The sequence below is a fragment of the Dermacentor variabilis genome, chromosome 11, assembly GCF_050947875.1.
Source record: "Dermacentor variabilis isolate Ectoservices chromosome 11, ASM5094787v1, whole genome shotgun sequence".
Lineage (NCBI taxonomy): Eukaryota > Metazoa > Arthropoda > Arachnida > Ixodida > Ixodidae > Dermacentor > Dermacentor variabilis.
The window spans coordinates 55,121,080-55,145,054 of record NC_134578.1 but is presented as its reverse complement, the minus strand read 5'-3'; positions in this window follow the sequence as shown (position 1 = coordinate 55,145,054).

Genomic DNA, 23,975 nt, shown 5'->3' with positions numbered 1-23,975 from the left:
CTCAGTCACGACACAATTTTTTTTCCGGGGCTGTCAAATGAAATCGTTCAAACAAGCTGCAGGAACAGTTACCTTCACGGTTCTATCAGCACATTCCGTTCAGCTGCCGTATACCACCACTTTTTTTTTATCGAACATTGCCTTAAAATCGCCTGCGGCCGAATAAATTCCGCATCTTCAGCTACACTGCTTAAAAATGCAGACATATTACTTGTTGTCTATGTATATGCTGTGCTTGGTGTCTGAGTTTGCTGGCTTCTTATGATATGACTAATAAAAATCAGGTCCCTCGGTTAACCCCCTTTCTTCTCGATTAGACATATTACTTGTACGACAAATCTGCATGTGGAATTACATAATTTTTTATATCCCACTAATGAACTTCGTAGTATTGTAGTTTTACCCCGGCATGATAGGTTAGTGGCTTTGGCATTGAGCTACTAAAAACTAGATCACGGGATCAAATCCAAACCACGGCAGTCGCATTGCGATGGTGCCGAAATCCAAAAGCGCCCGCGTATGTACCGTGCATTGGCTGCACGTTAATGAATCCCAGACGTTCAAAGCTAAACCGGAGTCCCTGATTACGGCCCTCATAATCAGACTGTGGTTTTAGCACTTAAAACCACAGCATTAAGTTATTTTTGTTTAGTATTGTAGTCTGGGGCACATGCTGGTTATTGCGGAGTTAAGCTGGTTCGATGCCAAGGTAAGCACGTTTCAACATGATTCCTGAGTCTAGCGCAAGTTCAGCTATATATGCGTGTACAAGTTGTCCCATGTGATAGACGTTCGCATAGCTTTCGTCCCACATATAGAAGGACGGGATTCTTGGAAAAACAATATCTACAGGGTCAGTAAACTTCAGCTGACGTTTTGAAACGAACCTCCGAAAACTGATGCCTAGAGATGTCCGGCTCTTTGTCGGTTTGCCATAATTTACCTAAATGTTTTATCATGTATTTCTATTCGTTTTAGTATTTCTTATCGCGTTACCGTGAACCAAAGCGAAAATCGGTAGTCGGCTCAGGCTATGTAGTTAAAATTGAAAACATACACTTTATAAAATCAACGACGTCGTACCTCGGCTCTGCGTGGCATATTCTATCTCATCCGTGTCATATGTACAGGTCACTGTGACTCCTGGAGTTAGCCGTAGTGGCCGTGGCCGTAGCCTCCGCCGTATCCTCCTCCCCCTCCTCCTCCGCCTCCCCCTCCGTAGCCTCCGCCGTAGCCGTGATGTGCCCGCTGGTTGTCGAAGAAGTTCGTATAGCCATGGCTGAACGTGTAGCCACCATGATCACCGCCATGACCACCACCGTGGCCTCCGTAGTGGCCCGCTTGGCACACAGCAGAGAAGGCCAGCGCCAAGAACAACGTCGCCAGCTGGGAAAGGCATGAATCAGTTCACCTTCGAATGTTCACTCAAGATAGAGTAAGGGAAGTGATAGGGAAACTTTAGCCGTGTTTAGGCAGTAAAATTATATACTACATCGGTTTCGACCGATAAAATATCATTTCGAAACTCTACTTCCTGTATTTAGTGATAAGTTGCTGACTAAAAGACAATATGAAGGTGCAGATTCAATTTTTTTTCGCACCAGTACCCTACAGTGCCTCTACGTCAGTATGGCGTCCGCGGATTTCATAGTATTATTTTGGCTGAGCGCGGTCGCGCAGGCCCTATCTTGAAAAGCTGTCTGCGATAGGTGCATAGTCCACGGGTGCGCCGACGGCTGATAGTCACGTATGCACTGTGTTGTCGCCGCTTAGTTGGCGTTGAAGCGAGAGCAAGCACGAAAGTGAATTCACTCACGGCGTTTCTTCATCACGCCAGGGTTTTGACGGTGAGTGGCCGCTCGTTGAGTGAGATGTGTTTAAGCTTGCCTGTGCGCGCGTGACACCATGCTGAATAGTTTAGTTAGTAAGCGAATGTTCAGGAGTTTATACGGCCGATAAGACAACTGTTCTTACGTTGTATAGCTATCTACTAATTTGCTATCGCAATGGACGCTTCGCCTTTCGAGCGAAACTGCGACATTTTTGGTCTTATTACCGCGGAACTTCGGTCGATAGCAGTTTCACGCAAGAGCGCTTGTTATGTTTTCATTTTAAGATTTTAAATCTCTGTGAGAATAACGGTGCTTCTCCGTGCCAATGTGGGTCGCATTTTGCTCTACGTTCTACCACAGAAATATAAATAAGTGTAGCTTCTACAGAGGCTCAGTGTTCGTTAAACGCCGGCGGCAAAATTTAAAGCACGCATATACATGTACAAAGTAACAAGTCTCCTTTTCAGGTTTTTGAATACGGAAAGGGACATATGCGCGACTAATGCAGCCAGTCATGCTTCTGACAACGGGACCTATCTTGTACATCGACAACCTTTACTAGGTCTGAACATGTGAGTAGATATTGTCACAGACGTAGGAAATGTAGTTGTACGCTTAAGTAAAGCGAAACTTTATTTGCCTCTTCCTTCGACTTCTTCGCTGCTGCAGCTGTCGCTGGCTTGCACGCCGCGTCGGGGGGTGGTTCAGGGAGTCCATATACACGACAGTATCGTTGCAGAGAGGACAGGCGACGCGAGAAACTCGTTTGGACATCTCTATCGCGTCCTCACACTGTCCTCTCGGCGGCTGTGATTTTCCGTGATCCCTCGCCATAGCATTGCAGAAATTGCGGCGCTTTCCTTTGTGCTTACGTACAACAGATCAGAATGGAGGCTCACAGAATGGTAGAGAGGAGGTAGAGAGAGGAGGAAGAGATGGACAGAACCAACGCAGCCACGAGACGAGTGGATAACAGCCTTGCCACTGTTCGCTCGCCGCTACCATACGTAGGGGGAGAGCGGGAGAGAAAAAAGGCGACAGGAGAAAGCGAGGAAACTCAACTACTAGACACGACAGCGGTTTCGGACAAACTAGATACATTTAGGTTCAAGGTACGGCAACGTACAATTCTGCCATTTTTGAAAAATAAACACCGTGTAAATTTGTCAAGCGGACAACTGGCGCAGAGTGCGCGGACGCAAAACCCCATTATTAAAGCACCGTAGAGTGTAGATGACTCTATGGAAGTGGTCACACGTCCAATCAACACTTCTGCACCCGCCGTGGTAGCTTTGACGCTATGGAGTTGCTCGACGTCGCGGGTTCGATCCCGTCCGCGGCAGCTGCAGTTTGACGGGGCGAAATGTGCTTAGATTTCATCATCACCACCACCACCACCACCACCATCATCATCATCATCATCATCATCATCATCATCAGCCTGGCTACTCCCACTGCAGGGCGAAGGCCTCTTCCATACTTCTCCAACTACTCCGGTCATGTGCTAATTCTGGCCATGTTGTCCCTTCAAACTTAATTTCATTTGCCCACCTAATTTTCTGCCGCCCCCTGCTACGCTTCCCTTAGATTTACGTGCACGTAAAGAACCCCAAGGGTGTCAGAATAATTCCGGGCTGCACCCCTACGGCGTGCATCATATTACGATTGTGGTTTTGACCCCACACAGCCCCATAATTCAACTAAAGTTTAACCCTCCGCCACCGTGCGATGTGCCGTGTAAGGCAATGACAATGCTAACCTTCTCGCAGGTAATGAACAACTGCACACAACAACGCCTCCAGCAAGCGTGTCTCACTGTGGGTTCTCTCTACTACGCAGACAAACAGCGGACGGCGCCGCTCAACGTAACATTTAACGTCAACTCACCACTTTCGTACTGAACTAAACGCTGAACAAATTAAACATTCGTCAAGAACATTACCGCTAATTACCGTCAATCGAAGCAAACAACCCAGAAATCTTCGCTCGTGTCAATTTCCACTGTGCGTGAGGTCCGCGTGATCTTATCGCATTTGTGCATCTTTGGGAGATACGAAGCATAGTTTGAACGGTTCGTGGCAGCTCGGCGAAGCAGCGCATCATGAAAGTCGACCAAGCCGACGTTACTTTACCGCTCATTAATGCGTCATGTGTCGCTTCGTACTGGAAGATACGTCGACCAATACTGAAATTGCCAAGCAATAAAGTAATGCAATTCGAACATCGGGCGACCGATCTATTTTTAGAAAAACGAAACACTTAAAACAGTGGACAGCTTTATGTACCGTAATCTCGTCTTAAATTCTGGCTAGCCGATGCCCACCCGCCGTGGTTGCTGAGTGGCTATGGTGTTGGGCTGCTGAGCACGAGGTCCAGGGATCGAATGCCGGCCACGGCGACCGCGTTTCGATGGGGGCGAAATGCGAAAACACCCGTGTACTTAGATTTAGGTGCACGTTAAACAACCCCAGGTGGTCGAAATTTCGCGAGTCCTCCACTATACGGCGTGCCTCATAATCAGAAAGTGGTTTTGGCACGTTAAACCCCATAATTTCTTTTAGTAGATGACCCAAGCCGCATCCTCGTCGACTCCCAGAGAAGTCGTGCTCTTTACATGCTTCGCCGGTTCGCCCTAAGCAACGTCGTCCTCGATGCTGCTGAGTGCGTTCGATATTCAGCACTTACTAAAGCGAGCATGGATAATCTCCAAACTGAATATGATCACAAATATAGGTCGAGAGCTCATTTCGGATAACATTTGTGCAAAAAGAGCACCTATATCAGAACAAAATTGGTATGTTCTTCCACGAGTGCTTCAAGCAGAGTGCCAAATATCGGTGGAAGAGCGTAAGTTTGGGCATGTTGGTATTTATTATGTTAGTATGTTGGCATGTTGGTAGCGCTGGTGTCCGCGTCGTGCTTCTGTCTCTCGTACCTTCTCGTGCGCTAAAAACGTAAAAGTTATTGGTGCAAATTATGTTGCGCGAACTTCAAACGCCGGGGAACACAAATTGTGGTTGCGGCTGCCGGCATTCACGAAAGACAGCGTCGCTACCTAATACGTACGAGTATTTCCGAGTGCATTAGCTGGAGTTACGGCAACATCGAATAAAGTGCTGCAGCCGAGCCACCTGTCTTGTCTGTAGTTACCGGAATCTATCCACGGCAACCCGGTATTCATTTTCGGTTACTCTCAAGACGTCGTACTGGGAACATTTGCCCCCGAAGCAGCATGTCCGGCTTTATGCATGCCAGCTATAGCGGCACGGTAATCTGCCTGCTGATGGCACTGCACTGCTGAGATTACAAGGCATCTTTCTTACGCAGAGATCACCCACACCGATTCTAGCGTTCTCGTCGGCAACTCGCGGCTACAACTAAATGCTCACCCCCTAGCGGTCGCGCCAAGAACCAACCGATCTAGGTTTCGCCGTTGGTTCTCACATTACCGCGTGCGCTGCTACGTCGCCTCGTGGTTTCCGAATCGCGTGATGCCACCGCGCAAAAGCCCGAAAGTAAAGTAAAACAGATGTCGAAAGAATTTTGCTGCGTACCATTATGCGTGAAATCGTAATAGAAAGACGCCGGTTCAATTCATCGTTTCCCGAAAGTAGCAGAGGGCGCACAATGGAGAGTGGCATAGATACGAAACTTGCGCATTGGGAAAAATGCGACGGACACTACGGGGCACGGCTTCTTCTAAACACTTCACTCGGGACGACTTATTTATTCCCAACGAGTTGACCAGTGCTTTTCTATACATAATTTAATTATGTTGCTGGCGTTCGAAATAACGGAGTGCACTTTGTTTAGGCAGGCGCTTTAATAATTTAATTTTGTGTGCTAAAGCTTCACTTGATTTGGTTATAGTTTAATTTTCTGGTCCATCATTAGCGCTGCTAATGCCTTAAGCAGCAGGAATTTTCTCGCTAACGTAATTTTGTCCCGCGCACCGGTAACAGGAAGGATAACTAGCTCAGGAGCTGTGAAGTTGACCATGACAACTGTTATGCCGCAAGGCGACACATCATTTTGATAACACGTTTTCGTTGAGCGGTGTAAGCAGAAGATGCTGTTGTCTCATTCAGGGCAGTGAATTGGCAGTTTAATTTCTCGCAAGAAATTTAGAAGCAACTTCAAACTAGCGCTCGTTCCAGATTTGTAGCATTCGCACTGCCTGCGGCACTTCCAGTTTGCTTTCTGATACCATGCACACAGCCAAATTCAATTACGACTGGTTCGATTCGTTTCCAAGTCATGCATTCCCACTAATACAAGCGATCTGCTCAAAGGAAAACTCTCGCTAAACTTCGGACACATATTGGAGGGAACGCAACTTGGTCCGCCTGGTTGTTATTTACCTCCCGCGTTTCACCAGCGTTTAGGAACTCCTATGGGCGGCGGGTGTCGATGTGTTCCTAAGCCAAGGCTTTACCTCGACCACTGCATGCTGCGAGCACGAACAAGTGCCAATCATAAAACCCAGACTACTTTATAACGCGCAGATCAGCTAACTATAGAAAGGTACACCGCGACTCACAAATAGAACTCATTTGTATTTATCGCGAGACACTGACCAAGTAACGTTAGTTTTTAGCCTCTTTCTATGAGTGCACAATATCCGTATTTACCTTGTTAAAGCATGACAGACGTTATGGGCTAAATATTGAGGAATGCTTTGAGATATATACTGTTACACGAGGCGCAGTACGGAGTTGCCTATGAAAGTTTAAAACAGTCAAGTATCGAACCTGTAGCAGTGGAGCAACGACGCAAAGCGCTTGAACCTTTCAGAGGTCCGCTACGCTCAAACACTTCCCTTTTTTTAACCTCCAGGCTCTCTTCAAAAGCTCTATCATTAAAAAAGACTGATGCGGTTCGCTAAGCAAGCCGGACGTTTGCACACAGAGCGGAATGATTTCCGCGGTTTCGTCGCTGAAATCCTTGAGACCGATCAAACTAAGGTAATCGACGGCAACAACATTTTCGGCCTCGACGAAACATCCCTAGTCTACGCCAGAAACGAGAGGCTTGAGCGCTGCTCTAAGCGATAGAGCCACCGTGAACCCAGGTGTGCTGTTGTCAGGTGGGAGGAGGACTTGGAGGCCGTAGTTGCCACGTCCCATAGTTTACATATACTGATCAACTCAACATCATTCGGTACATTGACCCCGGCACACCGCACTACCCGCGTTGACTGGGTGAAGGGCTTTGGTTCGGGCCAACAGTCCTTCCCAGACAAGGGAGCTACACTGAAGCTGATCGAACCGAGCTTCTGCGCTCAACACACGAACCGCCATAGTGATCGTCAGGTGCACGAGCCCAACTGACCTTCGGATTGCCTAAAGACAAAAGAGGTCAAGGCAAACAACCGTGGAGACCACGGAAGCCGTGCCCGAGGCAACGCGACCGCATTCAGGGGCGCCATGACCACAAAAAAGAAGTAAAGAAAACACGTGATCGTCAGGCACACACGGCCGAGTCCAGCGGTCTTAAACGCATGCATTATAGCTTTATGGAGAGCGTTCCTCCTGACTCATGCCAACATCGCGTCTGGGCGAGCCCACACTTTCAGAAATTGCTCACCTAAGCGATGCCTCTCCCGGGATAGGGGCACCCAGACCTCCTTTAGTGCTTCTGAAAGCACGTCAACAAGGCCCGACACCCGCTCCCCGAAAAGTGCATCACAGCGTGCTGACCAAACATCGCATAAGCACGCGACAAGGAGAGGTACAGCTCAAGGAGCGAACTGTCTGAAACGGAACACCTGGGAGGCCAAAGAGTCTAGCCATCCGTTGTAGGAGAGCTGCCGAAAGCAAAAGATACGAACGGTGACCGCCACAAAACTGGGCACGCCCCACGATTCGGGACGGCTCTGAAGCGTGGGTAGCTCGACACGCTGGACGGTACATGAATGTAGCTTACACTCTTGAAAAATTTTACACCCTTTGGGTCATATCTTGTCCCACAAAAATAATCATCTGTTTAGCTCGCAGTTCCTTTCTTTAACGCTGCGAGCACGGTACTTCCAGGTCACGAACGGCTTGCGCGTTATCAGCGTGACGTTGCACTCTCTACAGGAAAATGTACCGAGCGCTGAGTTTTCAAGAAAGGAAACGCAAACAAGGCAGATGACGATTATTAGAGCGATAGCCCTGCTACTGCAGGTACAAACCCAGAAAACGCCTGTTTCCGTAAATCTGACTTTCAAACCGAGCCGAGGTCGAACTGGGACTTGGCCTGCCCCTACCGGCGGCTGCTAGATACGCCACGCGGGCGCCCATACCTTGAAAGCGATCTGCAATGTGCATCAAGTGCACCGAGTGCTGGTAGGTTAGTATGCGCTGTGCTTTCGACGCTTAGTTCGTGTTGAAGCGAGACGCAGCGTGAAGGTCAATTCGCTCGCTGCTGCTGCCGCGCAGAGCAACGTCTGCGTGTTGTATTGGGGTGCAATTGTAGATGCGGTAGTTGCTGAAAGCGCCCAGCAGCGTCTGTGTCCTTTCCCAAAGCGAGCAAAACCATGCTGTCGCTCGACAAACTTGCTTTAACGATGGCGATGACATAATGGCAGGACGGCGATGGCTGACTGAATGTATTATTGACGCGAAAGCGGTTGGTTCAGCTAAGGTTTAAGGGCTAAGTTTCTCGAAGACTTCCGTACCACGAAAACCACGTAATCGCCCATCCCGATGGCCCCGAACCTGCCCGTTTCAGACCAAACATGTACCCATATCTGACATTTGTCTCATTCACGGGAGGTGAAGGGTGTTGTAGATTTTACCCTTGATCTCACCTCGGCAGCGAAGTTCGTGTGCTATTTCGCCACGGTCCTCGGATGATTGGTTCTCAGTGATGTTCTCAAGATTGATTCTCAGTGAGAATTCGAAGTCCCGCCCGATCTAATAGTTGTTGAGGAGGTGATGAGGAAGGGTTAGAATTTGGGAGACTTATGAGCAATTTTGAGTTTCAGTTCTGCTGACGGACGCCACTGACATGTTAGGAAAGTTTGCCGCTGCTATAGGAAATAAGCCAAGACGCGCTCAGTGGGCTCGCGCTCCTCGATAAGTCTGCACGCAGGCAAAAAAAAAAAGTTTGATGACCTTGAATAAACGTAATGTTATTCTCATGAGTGCTTGAAGCGCTTTCGCGTTAAAACTATGTTGTCGACTTAACGAAATATTTCTCTGGTCCAACCGACTTCTTTAAATGACGGTTAGCTGTGCAAGTTTTGTGTATGTATATGAAACCTGACAATGACTCGGTAATTTGCTATCACTCGCTGCGGTAGTCCAGTAGCCATGGCGTAGCGCTGCTCAACTTGAGGTCGCGCGTTCGATCCCGGCCACGGGTGCCTTATTCCGATTGGGGGGGGAGGCGAAAGCAAGAGCGCTTGCGTACCTTAGATTCAGCTGTACGTTATATAATCCCAAATGGTCAAATTTAACCTGGAGTTCGACCGAATACGGCGGGCCTAATTATCATATCGTGGTTCGTGGTTTTAAGAACTAGGTATAGGTATTTGAGCACCAAGAATCAAAGTTCATAGGAGCAATATGTCCAACGGCCAATTGTCAAAACTAAGAAAAAAACGTTAAACTAGCGTGATAAACAAAAGACGATAGGAACACACCGAGACATACCAACTCAAAATGAAGCCTTTCAATTGTGAAATGCCAAATTGGGGGTGTCAAATACGGCGCTTCTCATGAAGGTCCTCTATTAGCTGATAACAGGTGCTTAGTTATCCTATACGGAGCTGATTTAACAGAGCACATGAACGAATCACGCGTGATAACCCAGTAAGCTTTGCGCAACTCACCAGAGTCCTCATCATAGCCATTTCTCCAAACAGTCTGTTTCAGCGTACAGTATCCAGTGAAGACGAGACAAAGCGACTGAGCCAAAGCGGAGAACCTGCTTCAGCTTTATATATGAGCAGGGCCGAAATCTCAACTGGAGCATTGGAAGACACGTGGTATACAGGGTCACGTGATAAACGCTGCGCCGCTTCCCCATTCGATACGAGTGCGCATAGAAAGCAAAAAAAAAGAGAACTCCTGAAGGAACCACGAACAAAATGACACAGCCGCAACGGCGACAACAACAACAACGTACCAGGGGACAACTGCGCGAGAAGATTGGTAGTCTAAATCGAGAGACTTCGCGAATTGGCTTTCGCGATCCGGCGCGGCAGTTTAATAGCGGCGTGCGCGTATAGACGAGCGGCCCCGCGGTAGATCCGTGCGCAGCCAAGCCTGAAGCCACTCGCTCGCGTTTAGCGGTGGCCTGGATGCACAACTTCCTCGTCAAGCCAGAAGAGCACGCGCGCGCGCGTTCATACACACTTGGCCGTGTACCGACGAAGGTGTTATTATACTGCTGGCCCGCCCGAAACTCGGCGGTTTGGCCGCAGTGAGGCCGTTGTTTTTTCTTGACCGGCGTCTACGGGGACGGCCAGTTGGAAGCGAGAGTAGTTGGTGAAAGTGGCCCCCCCGCGATAGGCGGCGGAGAAATTCAAGCGAGTGACAGCCAGGGGACATGGCATCGTGATTATGTGGGTCAGGCCGCAGCGGGACACTTTCTTCCTCGCTTCGCGCCCGCGAACAAAAAAATAATAATAATAAACGTGGCGCATAGAAACGCAAGGGCAGTGGGAAATGGACGGCAGGGACGTCGTGTCTATAGGTATAAGAATAGCTTCGTCCCCTCCCCGCAATATAGAGTCACCAACCTTTGGTTACTGAGTTTAGTCAGACGATCAACCTGAACATGTTCATACAGAAGTACACCCATATAACTTCGACTAAAAAAAAGTTTTCGAAGCAAGGAATCCAAGAAGAAAAGAACAACAACGGTTACGGCGGGAACCATCTCAGAATGCTCGCAGATGGCAGTGCGATTAGCATTGAAGCGGTGCAGTGGCGCACCGTATTGCCACCGCCGAAACGCGCGTCATGCTGAGAAGTGTATGCAGCCGGATTCCTCTCCCCCGCTTCCCTCTGGACGCGCTGCGCCATCTGGTGACGCCGCGCGAATGCCGTGCCAGGTGCGTCTGAATACATACGACGCTGGTTCAATGCACTAAGAACCAGAGAAATCTTCGAGGATCTTTTTTTGTCATTGAAGAGCTGCACGCGCCCAGTGACACATACCCAGTAACACAAAAGTGTGGCAGCTTGGGCGAGTTGGTATGTCATGACTTTTTTAGGCTTGTAGCGCAGCTCAGAACGACCAATAAGGAAGGTGGTAGGGGTAAGAAAAGGGAACTGAGAACACTCACTCTGTTCACTCAGAGTGAGTCTTGTCACTCTGTTCTCAGTTCAATCTGTTCTCCGTTCCATTTCCCTGCCCCTTCCACCTTCCTTTTTGCTCTTTCTGAGCTGCTCTACAAGCCAGTAACCCAAGTTAGAGGATCTCTGAAAAGCGGCACATACCCCTCGATCCAAGTGGGCGTCAGAAAAGTTCAGTGAGTGGCACATATGCCCGGTGTCACGCACCTGCAGCCACTCGAGTTGGTCCGACGGCTGGTTTCGAACCGAATTTCCTCGGCACAGCAGCCCGACGCTCTCCCCGTGAAGTCACGGACTACCCAACGACTCAAGTTGGCGTGAAAGAGGTGGTTGATGGTGCCAAGGAAAGCTGATCACATTAAAAAGCGAAATTTTAGCACACGGTAATCCTTCGACCCTCGCACGGAGAGGAGCAGATAACACTTAACCGTAAAACAAACACATTGCTCGCCTAAATTGCCATATGCTGGACGAATCAGCAAGAACTTTTTTCAAGTTCTTCGCGAATTGAGAACTCTGAGAACTCTTGCGATCGGCTCTACTAATATCCCTGACCGCAAGAATATCCTTCCGAGCACAAGATCGGCGAAAAAAAAATGAAAATTTCATAGTGAGCAACGGCTCTAAAAACAGAAAAAAAAATCTGAAAAACACGTTCTTGATGGCTGGCCATATAAGCGAAGCTCTCTTAGCTTTTGACAACGATGCATTGAAACACAACACATGGGATGTAGAATACGCAGGTCTCTCTAGAGATTAGGAAGTGTCCATGATTGCGAGTCTTTTTTCTGTTTGTTTGTTCCGCAGTTGTCTGCATCTAATGAGCGCGTCTATTCGTAGAGCACCTCATGCCAGCAGATCTATTAGTTCCGAGCCCTCTCTTCCTTCCCCTCTCAGTCATCTTTCTGACTGCTTTCCTCCTTCCCCACACTGTTTACCGATGTTCAGGCGCAGCCGCGCGCTATGCAGTTATGGTGCAGTCAGCAGGTTTCCCCTTCTCTGTCAACCAATCGCTCTCTTTCTCCCTCTCTCTCTTCGGAGGAGGTGTCGTTCACCAAGTGAGAGAAAAAGTAATCTACAGTCTCTTTTACACACGTCTGATTACGTCAAATGCCTCCTTGTGATTAGTTAGTAGTTAACAGTGCCTTTCTTTCTCTATTTGTTTGCGAAAAGTAGCTGCTCTTGCTACTGCCAAAAGACCCCGCACAGACGATTTCAGCACATTGAAATTACTTGCTACTGGGCGTGCGCATAAGCAAGAGAGCAGAGCTGCGCAAAGGCCAGCCAGTTTGTACAAAGCTATGACCGAAAGCCACTCCCCGCGCTTGCAGGAGCCAAACTTAGTACGGTGCCCGAAGCGCACAGAAGTTGTTCCCTCTTCTTATCTGCCAGTCGCGATTGAGAACATGCGATACACTTGTTCACCCGAGCTGTGCAAGTCGGCACTTATGAGTCCAAAATATTTACACTCGAACAGCTCAAAACTTCGGGCGCTCTGCGCAAGAAGTTGCAAAAGTGAAATGTTTAATCCAGCATGGTATGCAATTATTTTTCTCGCCGTGGCTGGAAGGCAGGGAGTGTTTGTTCTAAATAACCATTAGGCAAAGTTTGCGCATGTAGCGTGGGCAATTAAGTCGTGGTTTTCCCCCGGCATTTCGTTGCCACCACGAGTAAATTAGGCTTGAAAATGCGTGTGCGCGTTCATTTTGCCCGCTTCAACCAGCCTATTAACAATCGTGTGTGATCGTGTGTGTGAATGTGTGATCAATGCTGTGCCCTAACGCTTCTTCCGCCGAAGATGGGAGGCGGCGGGTTCAAACACCTTGTAGTGTATATTGTGAACCAACTACCGGTGAAACAGTGATGGCGTGCAGCTGTACTTGCCGTCTCATTGTGGAGAGCACAATTAGCCGCATAGCCAACTAGCCATGGATGTGGTTGATAATTGTGGAGGCTGTTCGACGCGGCGTCACTTTAATTCCGCCTGCAGAGTCGATACTCGGCAGAACACCGTGCGTAGTGTACTGTGTTCTACTTTAGTCTCTAGATTTGTCCTGTTGCTCTACTTTTCCTCTTTCCTCTTTCCTTCCCTCCTTCCTATCTTCCATTTCTGTGTTGCTGTTACCTCCCTTCAGAAGAGTAGGCAGGCGTTGTGCCCCTTCCGGTGGCAGTTGCCAGTCTGCTCCTCGCTTTCCCTTTCCTGTTAACTTTGTATATGTGTATATGTGTTCAAAACAAATAATAATAATTGTCGACAAGACAAAGAGAGATAAAAAAGAAGGCAGGGGTGTTATCCAGTCAAAAGTCCGGTTGGCTACCGTACGCTGGCGGGAAAGAGAAGCGGAATCGAAAGTAGGGAGACAGAGAGAGCGAGTATGCGGGAGCAGGGACACGGGGGGGGGGGGGGGGGGGGAGGCGTGCACGAACAGTACTATGAAGTCAAAGGCGCTCGCACAGGCCCGATGTTCTCCGAAAGCACAAATGTGCCTTCATTGCCTTCTGAACCGATGATCGGTGGGGATAGTGCTCTAGTATTATATGTTCACTCGGAGAACGATCATCTAGTTTCCTGAATGCGTTGCAAATAGATTGTCTTTGTGCTTCAAATTGAGGGCAGTGGCACAATAGGTGGCCAAGGTTCTCTTTGAAGCAGCAGAGATCAAATGCAAGCCTTTCAGTCATTCCAATTAGTGCTGAATAAGCTTTTGTGAAGGCAATTCCCGAGAGCAACCGAGACAGAAGAGACGCTTCGATCGCGTTGCTGTAGTCCAACCGGAGGTCCGAGTTGCAGCGAATCGTTTAATCTGTGCAATCTGGTGCACCTTGGTGCACCAGTCTCGTATTATTTACAGCTAAGGAAAGTGTGCGTGATATAATGCGAAGGTGTGCCACAGGATCTGTGCTCGACATAGGAATGGGGACGCAGCGGTCTTCTTGGTTTGACATCCGAGGTGCCTTATCTGCGTCATCATTGTGAATGACAAATAGACTGGCATTCGTTGAAAAGAACTATCATGGTCTTTTTCTCTGAAGTTATGGATAAGCTCCATGATTTCCCACCTCAGTTGGTCGTGAGTTTTATGTCGGAGAAACGACTCCAAATATTGTAAGGCCGGCCTTGAATCGCAGAAGACTGCCCATTTAATTTTCTGTATTAATCACATGAACTGCACCGCGGAGAGCCACGAGATCTGCACCTGTAGACGTAGTAATACGAGAAGTATTGAACCGTTCTGTTGTTCTCCTGGTTGGTATAGCTACAGAGCCACCGGAACTGGTTGATGTAGTTAAGCTGTTGGTGTAGACGTGTGCGCAGTCGCTGAATTTCTCGCACAAGAGCAGCAAGCTGAGTTGCTTGAGTGCGGAGGACGGCAAGTCCGACTTTCTCTCAAGTCTCAGCATTGTGAGGTTTACTGCAGTGCGGCTCAAGTACCATGGATGAATTGAAGGCATTTCCGCAGTTGCGTACCCTGACGTAAGAAAGGCACGTTGCGCGAAGACAGTTGCACTACAGAACGATCGTAGAGAAGGGAACAACTGCTATTGCACCCTGCGGGCACGCTAGCCACCGTTGGCAGAGCGTCAGTGACCGCAAACCATCGTTCATGGAAGCTGTGCTGTCCGATCATTGCGGTGCAGATGCATAGAATGAAAAGTATTTTAACTGTAGACACGCACGCATTTTATATAAAACGTTTTTTTTTTTTACGATTCCCTCTCACGCAGGCCAAAGCACCGCTTCAGTGGAAGCAAATCTGCGAGCCGACAATAATTCAAGCTGCAGCAGCTTCTCGAACAATTTTATCTACTACAAAAAGGTTTTGTCGCTTTTTCACGTGGTTTGCATATTCGGCCTCGCTACGACTTGCCATACTAAAACGGAGAACCTGCTAGAACAAAAGTAGTGCCATTATGACGTGGCTCATAGCACATCACCACGTAAGACGAGAGGACACCACCAATATCCTCTGATTAGGCAGCCGATGGACGAAATGCATGCTCGCTTCTCACTAGCGCCACATTGCGATGTTAATAGCACCGAAGAAAACAAAACAAGTCGGCATGGCGTTCGTAAAGTTAGCTTCTCCGTAACACGGTCGGACATTTGACGTCGTTTTGGACTACGCGATGGCGATCGGCGAGTAGCGATGTCTAGGCGTTCACCGAAACAACAAATGAGGTAATGCAGGGAGACATGGGTTCGGCCTCTTTTGCAGTCAGAGAAGCGCAGAGCAAAATTATTTTTCAGGAAAGACTCGGGAACACTGGTGAACATCAATCGGCGGCTAGAGTGTACAAAATATATGTACCTCAAAAGCAGGCTTACTGAATGGAGGAAGAGGTCAAGAAAGTTGGCGACCTGGCACAGGGTAATTGCAAGTGTAAATAGACACACAGGATTCCACAAAAAAGAAAGTGAGAGAAAGAGATGCGGTAAATTGGAGACAAAGAACGGAAATAAAAAAGACCACGGAGATTGAAAAGAATGGCAAGGTAGAAATTAGAAAGCAATCTCTGTAGGGCAATACAAAGAACAGTATACCTCGCTAGTTGAGGCCCGAGCTGGCTTCCTAAGGAGAAAGACAGACCGGAGCATATGTTCACATCAGGATGCGGCATGTGTCGGGTCCTTGCAGAGAAAATCCGGAGACAACTCGGCACAACCTAATCGAATGCGAATCCAGTGAGACCCATATGAAACGTCCATCTTGCAGAAGAGCTGCTATTTAAGGCGGATGCAACCATTAACCGGTCAGTCGAGATAAGAAGGAGAAGTTCAGAGTATTTGGGGGGGGGGAGGGGAAGGCAGGCATTAAGGCATAGGTAACTATACAAAGTAAATAAAGAGGTTTTAAGGATGAGAAAAAAAAAGATTAAGAAGACTTGGGGCAAATACAACATCGATAAATAACGACAAATTATAAAATTTGCTCAAGCAAACTAGGCGACTATTTGTCGCCACACCGCTTAGAATTGAATCATCATCGAAGAGTGGCGCAACCCTGCTCCCTTGTGGACCATACTCGCTATCTTACCGATTTTCGTGAAACAGACACCGCACGGAGGCCGTGCCACGATGCACTCTATCCGGGAAACGTGCAAGCGAATTCCAAAACCACCGCCTCTGGGGCTGTGTAGACCGGTTTCTTGTCGCGATTAGAGCCCTGCACGGGCCCGTTAATACTCGCTACGGAGGGCCCTGCCCGAACCGCGGGCCAGGCCCGGACCCGTGGAGTGCTCTACTCACTTCATCGTACCAAAATCGCAGGATGGGCGGGCTAAACCATGCAGAGAATTAGGACGATCGTTGAAATTAGGACCCTTTTGAACACTGTATGGGTGCGTTTGGCAGGCGCAGGGCAGGAGTACTTGGAGATCTGCAGGATGGTGCCTTTCTGAGGCAGTGTACGTAAAAGGGCTGGTGACGATGACGACCACAATGATGATAGTGACAAGAGGCAGATTACCTAAGCGCCACAACCTTCAAGTGTTTCCACGTTACCTTCAGCTAACCACTAGTCGCCCCTGCCTTACCTGGATCGCAGAGGATTTCGCGCTCACCGAATTAAATGATGTATGCCCATTGTTATTTGCAGACACATCTGGTCTACTGATTTCTTTGTCCGTCATATTCTGGCGCGCCAGTTAAAATACATAATACTGCATTTTCTAACCCTAGAAGCGTTACCCGCTTTGACCGCTTCACTTTTTATGTCTCGATACTTTCAACTCTCTGCCAAACATCATCTGATCACCCAGTTCTAAGCGCGGCCTGACCGGTATGTGAGAGCGATTTCTACTAATATTTGCTGTTTATAGCTCTATTATTTGATTTCTGCATTGGCATTTCTTCAATGCTTGATTTGTTCATTTTGCAGTTCTTGTTGACGTCTTTTCAAATTTTTGTTGAGATTCAGCATAATCATGTGATGTAACACAGTATTATTAGTATGCTTCTGCTTCTCTCTTCTGCCGGGCACCGTCCAACAAGCCAGAATGTCTTGGAGTGCCATTTCCTGTTTGTTATTTGTGTTAGTACATGCAGACACATTATTATTATTATTATTATTATTATTATTATTATTGTTGTTGTTGTTGTTGTTGTTGTTGTTGTTGTTGTTGTTGTTGTTGTTGTTGTTGTTGTTGTTGTTGTTGTTGTTGTTGTTGTTGTTGTTGTTGTTGTTGTTGTTGTTGTTGTTGTTGTTGTTGTTGTTGTTGTTGTTGTTGTTGTTATCATCACGAGCATCATCACTCAGTAGCGAGGGTTTTGATCCGAGCGAGGCCACTTGAAGAGGTCTCGTCTCGGTGAGGTTGAACGTGTGTCCGGACATAGAGGTGAGGCAAGCAGTGGTTTCAGTGTACAAATGGTCAGTTTCCCTCTTTTTGGCACTTTCTCTTAATCACTTGCTTCATGGCCAATCTTCAACGTGGGCATGCGCCACGGAGACTCAAGACAACAACAACAAGAAAGGTTTTTTTATCTCGGCATGGGGGGGGGAGATGCAAACAAAAATTTTAAGATCAGATTTGAATTTGATGACAATCACTGTTGCCTTAAAATTGATCATAATGATTTGTATTGATCGACAATATCGACCTTAAATTTCAAAATTCCATTCAAGTTGTCTTGCCTTTTGCCCACTGCCGCCCAATTCATGGGCGATCCCCCGCCGTGGTTGAGCCACACAAGGCAGCCCTAGGCCTTCCAGACCACGCGGCCACCGCGAGGCTTGAGGCCTTAGGCATGCACAACACGATCGAGAAGATCTTAGAAGCTCACCACACAGCGCAAGTCCGTCGTTTCTCGCGAACCCCGGCTGGCCGCACAGTCCTCGAAAAGCTCAATCTCGAGGCCATCCCCGAGGTTACAAAGTGCATGACGATTCCACGAAAAATCAGGGGGCGCATTTATGCCCTGCCTCTACCCCGCAACATGGACCCCGAGTTCCATCAGGGCTGCCAGCAGGCCCGTAGTGAAGCCATTTGGTGACGCCACGGCTCGCAAGATGGAGTGGTTTACGTAGACACAGCGAGGCACCCTCGCGGCGACCTTATGACCGCGGTGGTAGCGGATCACAAACGAACGACTGATAGAACACGCAACAATCACAGCTGGCCGAGACCAGCTCACCGCGCTGGTCTCGGCCGTCCGAACGTCGTACTCCCATTCTTCACAGGGCGCGTCGCGTGTGTCGTTGGTGTCTTGGAGGTCACGTTCGCTGAGGAAGCATCTGTTGTACCACCAGCCGGCCACGGCAGGTCCAGCGGGTGGCTTGCAGCGTTCGTAGACGCGGCAGCGGCTGAAGCGTCCGTCGGCCTCTCTCGGTATGGCAATATTCTTCCAATCGGCTGCAGAGATGTTGAACCCGGCGAGCGGCTTGCACCAATGGTCGACGTCGCCGGTGACGAGGGACACCACGACGGTTTGGCAATTAACCGAGAATGCTCCCAGAAGAATCAGGAGGAGCATCCTCTTCTGGAAGGGCCCGTAACCGAAGTCTTCTTCACAGTCGAACGACTCGCTAGTTCGCAGATCGACGCCGGCCAGTCGCTGTGATAGAAAGAGGTCCATCGCCTGGTTGTGAGATGCTGCTCTTCAGATTTATAAAACTTGCACGAACTGCATCAGAAGATGGAATTCCAGGTGACAGCAATCTGGGTGCGGACCGGCAGGGAGGAAGGCGTCTTCTTCTTCTTCTGCTTCTGCGCGCACTTTTGATTTTGTCTCGTTGAGGCGTGTGGAGAATCTCAGTGAAGTGTTCAATTAAATTTATTTCACGTAAATGCAGTGCCTACATTTGTGCTTGATTTGTTTTATGCACCGTGTAAGCCCAAGAAATGCGCACGTTTAAGCGCCACACTGTTGACATCCTTAACTTCATGCATCGCTTCCTCATAGGCATTACACTGGTCACAGGCTATGCGGAAATGCCACCACGAACTAAAGTGAACTCGCACTGTGAAGCGCAGAAGCAGCGACGCGTGATGCTTGTCAAGAGAATAATGGCGAGGATAGGTGCAAGCGCAGAGAATTACGACACATTATTTAAACACATTTGCGTTTTTAAGCCCCTCATGGCATTGTGGCACATAGTCATTCCGGAGGATTGGCCAACCATGGCCACACAGCCATGCAGTAACCCATATCCAGTGGCCCAAGAGTGGCGTAGCCCAAATATAAGAAGTTACAGAAATTCATAGCAACCATGATATAACACACCATTTCATTAACTAGAGTTTTTAAGATACCTAGGGGTACATTTTAATAACATATATTATGTCACGATTTATGGTCTACTCGGAACAAGAGTGGCCCTTACTGGCACTGCATATTTTATAACAACTCTGCAGTGTCTGGCAAGGCACCGATCCAAACAGCGGCCGCGGCAGATGCCGCAAGGGAGTGGGGGATTACGCAAAGGAAGCCGTGCAAATGTTCCTTTCTTTTTCATAGTAATGCATGTTATGAAATGCGAAATGCTCGCAAAGATTTTAATGCTCTCACGCTACGCACATCTGGGTAGAATAATTTTATTTACTTCAAGTGCATACAGCGATTGACATAACTGTGTTTTCAGCTAGTCGGCCAAGGCTTATGATTTTTTTTTCGTTTGGTCAAATCCTACTTCTTATTACTTGAAAATCATGTAATCTTGGTGTACCATGCTCTGTTGCCGTTTCATTGTGGGTCATGGAGCACTTGTCTTGTGGTCAGTGTAAATAGTTGCGAGAACTGTAGAACCATCATATTTTGTGCTACCATCATTCAGTAACCTGCCGCGTGTATCGGCAGTGGGGTGCCTTTTCGTCGACACGTGATGTCGGTCTCTATTCGCAGTGACATGACCTCTAGATAAGGTACCCTTGTGTAATTTTTTTTATTCGCTATTTGTGTAAATGAGCGTTCAGGTCGCCAATGTCGACGCTGTTGCTACCTTAAAGTTATGGATGAGTGTTTTCGCTTTAAAACGAGAAAACAAGAAAAAAATGAAACAGTATATTTCTTTTTTGACCAGCGATTCACTTTCAACCGAAAAGAGTAAGTGAAAGCAAATTTGCAGTAAAGCTGAGGCGATGATCTGCATGCAGCCGCAACCCTGCATGCGCTTCGATGACAGTAGCCTGACCAAGTGAATTTCACGTGTCACTCAGCCACTCAGTTGCGCAATCTTTAGCAATCCTTTATTTTTACTTATCTGCGTCTATGGCGAAAACATAAACCAGGAAGGCAGGTAAATCGAAGGTGGCTTGGGGAGGCGGTAGTCTAGTGGTCAGCCTCCCGAGTTCACAATTGCACATTGCGTCAGTGGCATGGGTTCGAATCGAAGTGTCGCTGGTTGTGAAGAAAGCTTTCTGTGCACTCCGGTGATGGTGAAGCTCAGAAGGAGGCGGCGGCCTGACGACAACGGTTGTCGTCGGCGCAACGTAATAAACGGACGGGCACGGCCAACCAAGCATTTAGCAACTATACTGTTGCCACATTAAATCACTGCGGCGACCAGTCTGTTTAGCACTTTGTTGCTGCCACAGTAAATCACCGGAGCAGCCAGTGTGTCTGGTTGGGTATGGCCAACCACTGCGTTTCCCACTGCTCACCCGGACTGTGACACGCAAAAAAGGCTCACGTTAACGAATATCTGTTATTCTGGCAATTATTAAAATAACTACCTATGAATGTGCTTGTATATAACAGTTTCCTCGTGTCTGTCTCCCTTTTCCTGAAGGCGTGACAGTCATTTAGATAAAACGGTTGTGTGGAAGTTTTTGCTGCAGTTGGAGAGAAACATAATCCGTTGATAAGATTGGACTACAATGCCGATGACGTTCACCAACGTGCAAGTAAAAAATAATTACATCTATGGAATCTTCCACTGTAGTTTGTACCTTTGCTTTACAACGAGGAGGGCAACTATCACCGAATAAATAAACTAGAAAAACACATAAATACAAATGCAACCCAGGATCGTGCATCAATACTGCAATCTCGCTTCAATGTACTGTAAAAGTAGCATTTCTACTCGAACGAGAAGCTGTTTGTCGCTGTCTGCTGTCAGGCTCTGTCTGCTGGAAGAACTACGCTAAGTAAGACATCAGACAATTTCTAAGTTACACTCGAGTGATTTACATTGGTGAAAAAGCGTTCAAAAAGCAATAACGGACACGTAACTAGGTGTTGCAGCGCCCACCTCTCTACACGCTTGACATTTTAATTCCTATCTATTTCTTAAAATATTTTTAATTGTCGGCGACTGAGAGGTGCTAAGCGACGAAAACACAAGAAAGTCGCGTACTGTAATGGTTTTGTGTAAGGGTCAACGTATAGTAAGGCCTCAATAAGGCCCCTTACGTATGGAAAGGTCCCAGGCACACAACACGGATTCAGGGCGCAACGAGAACAACTGGAAAGCACAAAGGGTCCTGGTGATTAGCGGGCGATCCAAGTGTGACTATCGCATAAAAATTTTTGGTACTGCTGTTAAGCGCATAAGTGGGCACAAGTGAGTTCCTTAGTTTGATTAGTCATGGCAACGCTGCCACGAGCACCTAAAGTATAATCAGAGGTGGCACCTAAAGCCAAAAGTATTTTCGGCGGAAAAGTTGTATGTTCGTGTTGAGAAAAAGAAAAATTGATAACTAACAAGTGGTGTCGTATAGCCAGGAGTTACACGCGAATGTCACCAATGACATGGCCACGATCCTATCCCAACAATAAGTGGAAATGTAAATCAACAACATGTGGACCAGCGCGTGACTCAGACTTCGTTAGGAGCGCTGCCTGCTTGTGTTGAGTCTAGCACGAGTGAGTAGTCTCTGCGATGGCATTGGAGGGATAGTAGCGAGCTAAGTCCGTGATGGGGGGGGGGGGGGGGCTCGAGCATCGCCATATTGAATATAAGCGCTGTGCTAAAGAAAGCCTGCGACATCAGCAGCACGTGTAGCCGTGAAGGCTTGAGTGGTAGCTTACCATTGGTCATATTTGGTAGCCACCCAGACAGACACACACGTTGCGAAAATGAGCGGAGTGAAAGGGCTGAGTGAGTTAAAAGCTGTCTTAATGAAAGCGCTCCTATAGTATCTCAACAAACTGAAGAAGACAATCAGCTTAAATGCATGACTTTTTCGAGCTCTGGGGGAGTTCGTATGAGGCGACATAGCGACGAACAGAATAGCATGTATTAAGCCATAAGAATAAGCTTGGTCATATGCGTGCGTGACATGCCGTGGTCACCTGTCGCCAAACTATCATGGAGTTGTGTGATGATGATTTATCTACGGTGCTCGGGGAAAACAACTTCATGTCAGAGGCATCAGGAGGACGTTTCTACGGTACATGATCACACACTGCAAAAAGAACAGGCTTGCGATTGAAGGCGTCAGAAGGTTGATACTACGGCCCTTGTTGATGTTGATGAAAAAGACGGCAGCGTTTTTATTCATTGTTTAGTCCTGAGAAAATGAGTTCAAGTTAAATTCATCATTTGCATCAGAATGAGGGCGAGTTATGGCGAAAAGCGAAAACATTACATTTGAGGGTGGCCTAGAACCCTGTGTACATTCCATACGATTGCAAGAATATGGCATTGCGAAATAAACAGAAGACGAAAACGAGTTGGCCTATTAGTACAGTGTAGTAAAAAAGAAGCACCTTCACAGTAGAGTTTATGAGGGAGCAAAGAATGAATAGGCTCGAAACAAAAACATTCTTGTAGGTAAGTGGCAAGCTGGATAGACCATTAGTGCTTTGGAAACCCGTTAAGGTTACTCCTGAAGGCACAAAGCAGACTGGCTCATTCCCCCATTTGAGTCTCGCAGTGATGAATACCCGAAAGGACGTAATGACACCTGACTACGTGAGACTACTGTTTGCTAGCAAATAACGACGATTTTTTAGAAAATGATATGGTTCAGCATCGCGCTCTTTAATGGAGTTGTTTAATTCAAACTGGAAAAAAAATGCTGTGGTGTCCACGGTAAACTTGACTTTAAACTACTTCAGTCTCATACCCGTCCGATCATTGAGGGCTTACGTGGGCATGTGGCCATCAAAATAAGCTAGACTGAATGATAAATTCAGTACGGTGATGAAGAGAAAGCAGGCACAAGGTTGCAACAGGCCTCAGGAAAATGAATTGTTCAGCAGCGTGGTCCAGGGGCGTGCTATAGTTACAACGCCTATGGTAAATTTACGCAGAAACCCCTCTGGGAGTTGTGTAAGTGTGCGTGAACACTGCGCCACTTGCTCATCTCCACGCAGCCTGGTGTCATTATCAATGTTATGAAAATTGATCCGAATAGCATAAACGACAGCGCTGCAGCGACAGGGATCATTATCAACCGTGTTCAGCTGTACTTCAGTGGCGGCCGCATATGGCGCGGCCGCGTGGGCCCTATATTTTAAGCGGTCTGCGATGGCGACAAGGCACACTGAGTGTTGATAGCTTCGTTCGAGCTGTGTTCTCGCCGCTTAGTTCGCGTTGAAGCGAGAGGCAGCACGAAGGTCAATTCGTTCGCTGCTGCGGGTGCTATGTTGAAAGCGAACGTCCTACGTGAATGACGGACGGAGTGACGGACAGGTTTCCTAGTTAGGTAAAGAGGCATATAAATCCTTGCGCATTGAAAATCTCAAAAATTATAAGCGGAGGCCTACAAAAATGCGGACAAGATGGCAAAGTTGAAATCGCTGGACATCTCAGGGCGACTAAATTTGTAGGGTTAAAGATAAAAACTCAACGTTGACAGGGTGGCTCAATTTGGGGACAAATAAGTTGATTGCGGAAGGACTTCAGCTGAAGCCATATGTGCGAAATAAGGTGGGAATGTCGGCAGGCGTTGAACAGAGGCACCGTAGGTC